The following is a 7,520-nucleotide window of genomic DNA, read 5'->3' as shown; positions in this document are numbered from 1 at the left end:
TCCTCCTTGACTGGTTGGAGCATGCGCGCCTTCTTCAACATTGACTCGACTATAAACTCTGGACGTCCAAAACGCATTTGTAAAGTTTTCATTACTGTACTCAAATTTTTACCTGATATAAATAGAGGTTTTACCATTTTAAAGGCATCTCCCTCCAGACAATTTCTTATTCTGTCAAGGTTTTCATCGTCATTAAAAAGGTGTTTAGTCTTATTGTAACAGGAATAGAACATGGGCCACTCGTCTGGTTTCCCGCTGAAGGATGGAAGACGCTGTCGGCAAGAGACAGGTTGGTTGGGGTTAGATAAATTGATAGCTTTTGAAAAGGAGTCTGCTAGTTTATCAATAGCCGTGGACACGATGGCTGATGATGTCAAAGGAACTGACGGTTCCTCATTCAGCCACCTATTGACTTTGACATTAGAGTCCTCCTCAACAGTAGCAATATTGAAGCTTACCTTGTCAGGGTCTTCATTATCTTCCAATTCCAAATGACGACTGCCCAAGACTGAGGCGGACTGACTACTTCCCAAGACCGAAGCAGACTCAAGTTCGGTCCTTACTCTCAGCAGACGCTTCTGTCGTTCTAGTTCTCTTGCTTCAGCTTGACGTTGTCGTTCCATTGCCCTCTCCTCTCTTTGCCTTTGTTGTTCCTGCATTTGGCGCTCCATCTCTTGTCTCTGTCGCTCCATCTCCTTTTCTTCAAATTCTTTCAGCCGTTGCAACTCTCTTTCTTCGTGTATTTTCTCAAGCCTGTTTATTTCTTCTATTTCTTCTAGTTGCAGTTGAACTAACCGGCGCTTGCTGGAAGTTGAAGATTTGGTTTTTGATAATAATTAAATCTAAGGCTTACCTTACGATCCAATTTAATATATAGTGGAGACCTAGGTTTCTACGTCGAAACGTTATCGTCAGTCCTTTGTCTCATAGGTTAGCTAAACATTTTGTTTGCCATCTCTTGCTTGAGATATTGTCGATTTGGTGTAATTTGTACATACATTGGTCACATTTAAATATTTACAAAGACATATATAGAAACAACACAGATACATGGCCATGATCTTCGTCTTCATCAAACCTAACCTCCGAAATTGGGATGTGATGACTTTCGCTTCTAGCAGCATGGTCTTATCACTCCATAGAGTTATGTATTTTGCAGACAGGTGTTTGATAATACTGTATTGTATTATTTATTTTTAATTTCAATTAATGTATCAAACATGATGTTAGCGGCGAAGTTTCTTTGGTCGTTTAGTATGAGGGATGGGTCTGTTTTGGTAGCGTTATATATATGATAATGTTCTATTGTATTTAACTTGTTGCTTTTGGGGGCTTTATGTAAGATCTCTAAGTTGGCATCTATTGAGGTGTAGGAATGGTTTTCTGAAATAAGATGTTCGGAATAGGTTGATGAGCTGGCTGAATTCTTTCTGGGGAGATGTTCTTTGAAACGCTGGCGGAAACTTCTGCCCGTTTGCCCGATATAAAATTTGGGGCAAGAGCCACAAGTTAATTTGTAGACCCCCGTACCTTCGTAGTTGTCTACAGTTGTCATTTGCTTTTTATTTAGCAAGCTCCCGAGGTTGTTAGTCGATCTGTAGGCAACTTTGAGTCCCTGTTCTTCTAAGATTTTATGGAATGAATTGTTTATTTTTCCGTGGTAGGTAGTAGTCACAAATTCCTTGTTAGCTTTGGGCTCTTGTTTTCTTAATGAAGAGAACTATAATAAAGAGATGAACATCATTAAACAAATAGCGGTTAACAATGGTTATCACCCAACCCTTATCTCAAAGATTTTAATGAAACAAAAACGAAACCAAAGAAAACAAGAGCCCAAAGCTAACAAGGAATTTGTGACTACTACCTACCACGGAAAAATAAACAATTCATTCCATAAAATCTTAGAAGAACAGGGACTCAAAGTTGCCTACAGATCGACTAACAACCTCGGGAGCTTGCTAAATAAAAAGCAAATGACAACTGTAGACAACTACGAAGGTACGGGGGTCTACAAATTAACTTGTGGCTCTTGCCCCAAATTTTATATCGGGCAAACGGGCAGAAGTTTCCGCCAGCGTTTCAAAGAACATCTCCCCAGAAAGAATTCAGCCAGCTCATCAACCTATTCCGAACATCTTATTTCAGAAAACCATTCCTACACCTCAATAGATGCCAACTTAGAGATCTTACATAAAGCCCCCAAAAGCAACAAGTTAAATACAATAGAACATTTTCATATATATAACGCTACCAAAACAGACCCATCCCTCATACTAAACGACCAAAGAAACTTCGCCGCTAACATCATGTTTGATACATTAATTGAAATTAAAAATAAATAATACAATACAGTATTATCAAACACCTGTCTGCAAAATACATAACTCTATGGAGTGATAAGACCATGCTGCTAGAAGCGAAAGTCATCACATCCCAATTTCGGAGGTTAGGTTTGATGAAGACGAAGATCATGGCCATGTATCTGTGTTGTTTCTATATATGTCTTTGTAAATATTTAAATGTGACCAATGTATGTACAAATTACACCAAATCGACAATATCTCAAGCAAGAGATGGCAAACAAAATGTTTAGCTAACCTATGAGACAAAGGACTGACGATAACGTTTCGACGTAGAAACCTAGGTCTCCACTATATATTAAATTGGATCGTAAGGTAAGCCTTAGATTTAATTATGTTCAATAACGATCCAGAGGCTATATCTCCAAATGAAAATTGGTTTTTGACTTAGAAGGTGGTTTTAGAGATTGACTATCTCCTTCTATGGGTTCATCATTCTTGTCATTTGCATTTTCTGGGGAATATCTATTTGGAGGGTGTTTCTCTCTCCCTGACTTTCGGATTGACATATTTTTTGACATGATTTATAAGTCGGGTTTCGGCACCAATGTTAAAATATTATAGACAGACAAGACAAAAATGATAGACTTGACCAAAGATGTGTATTTATTTTGACTGTTTACAAATCATAATAATCAATAAACATATGTTAGTTAAACTGTATATGAAATAAGGCAGGCATAGATTAGACATAGATTATTTATTACAAGCCTAAACGTTTATTGATGTAACAAATAAGTGCAACGCCATTACAATCAATGGAGAAATAGGTTTTCAAGTATAGTAAAACATGGCTCAGTCGCTACGGCAAGGCGTAGCTCAAAGAAAGAGTTCTCTCTAGTCATGTGGCGGGTCCCAGGTTCAAATCCGCGCCACTCACTATACTTTTTAATTCCATTAATTGAACTTTTACGTGTTTTTACATTAAAATAACATAATCAACATCTAATTTTTTTATTACTTTGAATAACAAATTCACCATACCAAAATGGATTAAAAGTAATGTTTTTATGATAAGCAGTTCAGTTCAACGCCCAAAAATCAAATATAGGCCTACAAAATTGTTAGTACATCACAGGGTTTTAGCTATTTAGAAAAGCAAATAATAAGCACCTCAAAAAAATACAATGCAACTCCTCTTTAAAATTGTCTTACTCTTCTTTCCTATAAAAATGTCTTTAAATAAAACCGAGAGCCTTGGGTGTAAAATAATCTAATTAATGTTGCAATGTTGGATACATTTGTTACATCTTTGTATGCAATACGGTATGCGGTTTTAATTTGATTTCTCTCAAAGCTTAAAAATCTTTTCTCTGTGATGGCTAATAGTTAAAATAACCATGAAATTCAACCCAAGTAAAATTAGACTAAAATTTCACAGAAATTGCGGTAACTTATAATTATAATTAATTATAATAGGGCGATTGTAAATACATTATAACATTCAATTTCTCTCATTTTGTACTATGCCACATTTATTGATAGTAATTTATATCAAATAATTATCATTTTAGCACTCACAGATCTATTTTTATCCTAAATTGCAAACGTGAGCCAATTTGCACTTGCAAAAAGAACTTAATAATTCATTTTTTAATAATGTAAGTAATGAAATAACTCTCTTTCCAAAAATACTAGTCTACTTCAAATAATACGGGTGTAGAGAGATTGTTAGAAAATGGCAAGTATTTACCAGTGTAATTTACAAGAGTAAAACTTTATGAAACACATTGCTGTCTACACTAGTAAAAACCACTAGTAATACTAGTCCCTACACTAGTAACTAGTATTTTACACTAGTAGGTTTTTGAAACGTAGACTTGTAAAATACACTAGTATTACTAGTCCATGGACTAGTAAATACTAGACTAGTAGTTTTATGAAACAGGGCCAAGATCTTTGACATAATTAGGATCATAACAGAAAAAAAACGACACTTTAAAGAATACTATAAATGTTTGATTAAAAATTTCAACATTTCAAGAATTACATATAATATTTGAGGTGTAAATGATACACAGGAAGCGCTAACGATGTAACATATCCATCGTTGGAATATATTGACACCTCAGTTGACATGGTTCTCTGGTGGCAAATATTCTATCTAACTGTTTCTACGTTCAATTGGCGTATTACGATAACATAGGAAGTAATAAGTCACTCTTTAACATTGTTAAAAATACACAATTGTTTTTACTTTTCCTTTAATAAAGTAGCCATTCAATTTATATGAACCAGCTGTCACGAATTGTTTATAAAAAAGTTTAACACAAGGACAGGTTTATTTATTTTTCACCACTGTCTAAAATTCTAATATTACATATAAACACATTTTATTTAACTGAGATAGTAGTCGTTACATGATACTATAGCCTTACATAAGTCTTCTTATTGTCTGACTTTGTTTAAAGCCAACATAATAGACCAAAATCAGCAATTTTCATCTGCACAATCTGTTGGTAGCACCCATTTTTTTGAAAAAGAAATTGCGACTTAAACGTAAGGATGCAAGTCTAGTTCTATTAATAGTCGAAGGTACAAACAACTATTAAAATTAATGGTAAATCTTTTGTAATTAGGTCCGAAATAAAATTATTGGCGGTTACAAAATAAGATTTTTAAGGATTTTTTATAAATCATATACGGTTGACAGATTCTATCTACAACGTTTGTTAGTCTGTGGTTTGTACGTTCTTACTGGCCTTAAGCGTCCTGTGCGTAGATCATATGGTGCTCTTCACGGTGCAATAATAAACTGTATTGATTAAAGGGAAACATTAAATAAATTAAGGACGCGAACTCACAACTTTACATTTATGTGTAGCATACCTGTTGACTCACCGATTCATAAATGTATTGATGTCATAATTTATAGGTCTACTTAAATCATGTTATAGTAAAATCCTAAAATTAAAAAAATAAGAATTGACTAACACATATTTAAAATGTTGCAGTTAAAATATTACTAATATTTCTAATAATTTGTTATTTTTAATCTTTGAAATAGTTTTAAACAGAATTGTTACTCAAGCTATGTTAAATATGCTATCAACCAAACGTGCGTTTAATTAAATACGCTCTGTGACACTTTAACTAATTTCCTTACACTCACTGAAAGACAAATGTAATTAGTTCCGAATGGGTTTATACATTCACGACACTTAACATTTAACATTTTAACAATTTAAAATTTTACACCAATCCAGGTAAAAAGTTTTATTTTTTAGAGTGGTTGTCAGAGTTGATTTGGTGGAAATCACAAATGTATAAAATTAATATTATATTATCGAAATAATATAGAGGACAGCTAATAAAAAAGATAAAAAATAAGTTCAAATTAATGTGAAAACCACACTGTGTTATGTCTTCAAAGATTACTGTCAAACCGAAATTAATTAAATAAGTGTATCCTCGCAATTTTTTCTTAAACTAAACGAATGACAAAAACAGACAAAGTTTAAATTACAGTTAAACCTCGACACAAACATTAGTCAAGTTCTTTGTTGTAATTATGGCTTAGTCTGAGTTTATGTGAAGTGTTTTTTTTTGGGGTTAAGCGTAAAAATGAAAAAAATACATTTACACCTTTATAGTAAAAGTATACAATACGAGAAAAGGGGTAAAGATGCATTATAAACTGCATGTAGACGATATATTTTTAGTGAAGTTTTAAAAGATATAAATATGGTAATTATGTTTCCACCAATTATGCTAAGATAAAGACTTATCATTGGGTATAATGCACGTTATATAGTTCTATCAGTAAAAAAATAATGTCCAAAAAATACAATTTATAAAATTTATTTCTTATTGCCACTATATAGATATTTAAAAATATTATACATTCCGGTGTCAGTAACTGTGTCCTCAGTTGTAAACCACATATTACAATTTCCACAGATTTTCATACCAACAGTAATTTGAACATGAAAAATTAATCCTCATTATAATTTAGTGATGATAAAAGATCGAAGTTCACTTATATTCCCAGAGTTTAATCGGCTTAGAGTTTGAATAATGAATTACTGACTCGCTGGCCGCACTGCAAATGTGGTTAGAAACCCGAGGTCAATACCCTGTGATTATCTTTATAAAATCCTAATAACAAAACTTAATGTTAAAATTTTTTTTCTTTTTTTTTTGTTTAAGTTATTATTGCACTATAACACTTATTGATATTCAGAATAAAAATTTATAATGTATTGTTTATTATGTTTATTAATCTATTCATATTAAAAAACTATGATCGTATCCAATGGACATGTTTTTTTTTATTACCTTGCAACATTAAATGTTTCACCAGAATCAGGACAAATTTATATATTGTCGACACTTAGTTGAATATTATAGAATTTTCGTGTTAATGTAGTTATACATGTTGCTTCTAACGGCAGCATGTGTTAGTAATAGCGAAAAAATAAATAAATTGTCCAGAATAACGCAAAACACCACTGAGTAGATTTTAAAATTATTTTGCATATATCATCCTGTCATATTGTATATACCACAATTATATGGCCCTTTTTCGACTTTTGAACAATTCAACATGTAAATGAATATTAGTTATTAAATATGAATCATTGTGTTTGAGTGGTAATAAATATTGCTTTCTAACTACAGTAATAGTAGTTGATCTACAGTATGTAATCGGAAAACAGTATGCAATCATTTAGGAAGCTGATTTTAAACGGTAAGCCATGTATGAACTTTTATATTATTCATACTAAACTGAAAGGATTGTACAGTATGACGAATAATATAGTTCATTCTCGAACCCATCGATGTATATAACTCAACTGGATTGCGCGCTCAGGTTGAAGTAGGGCTCGAAAATCGGTCCGCCGCTGCCTCTCTCTGTCCGCGAGGAGTGGGGATAGAGGCATGAGTCACCCTAGTGGCGAGCGTCGCGCCGGTCGCGCCCACTGTCTCGCACACCTCGCACCACGTGCTGCTATATCATTGTATGCCCTGTGGCAGGTTTTGCATGAGGATATTGTTGAAGACTCATCAACTCTATTTTTAATGTAGAAAATGATTTATAGGCAGCTCATCCTCGCCAATCTGGTACAATGGTTTGCAGTTGCGTTGCGTATAATTGCAACAGCAAGTCAACGAAGAATTGTGGCGTATCATTTCATCGGTAAGTATAATAACAAGATA

General features: G+C 33.4%; 1 protein-coding gene across 1 annotated transcript in view; it reads left to right on the top strand.

Annotated features, from left to right (window-relative positions):
* Nucleotides 1–2,663: 2,663 nt before the first annotated feature.
* Nucleotides 2,664–7,520, top strand: part of LOC129004719 (uncharacterized) — a 372,634-nt gene continuing 367,777 nt past the window's right edge. Inside the window, exon 1 of the mRNA XM_054433301.1 lies at nt 2,664–2,675. The gene's annotated coding sequence lies outside the window, so the exon portion shown is untranslated. The remainder of the gene's footprint in view (nt 2,676–7,520) is intronic.

This window comes from Macrosteles quadrilineatus, unplaced genomic scaffold, assembly GCF_028750875.1.
Source record: "Macrosteles quadrilineatus isolate MER2022 unplaced genomic scaffold, UCM_ALF_1.0 Scaffold_10__1_contigs__length_6754688, whole genome shotgun sequence".
In the NCBI taxonomy this organism is placed as follows: domain Eukaryota; kingdom Metazoa; phylum Arthropoda; class Insecta; order Hemiptera; family Cicadellidae; genus Macrosteles; species Macrosteles quadrilineatus.
Note: the sequence above shows the minus strand (reverse complement) of the source record. Positions and strands in the feature narration are given on the sequence as shown.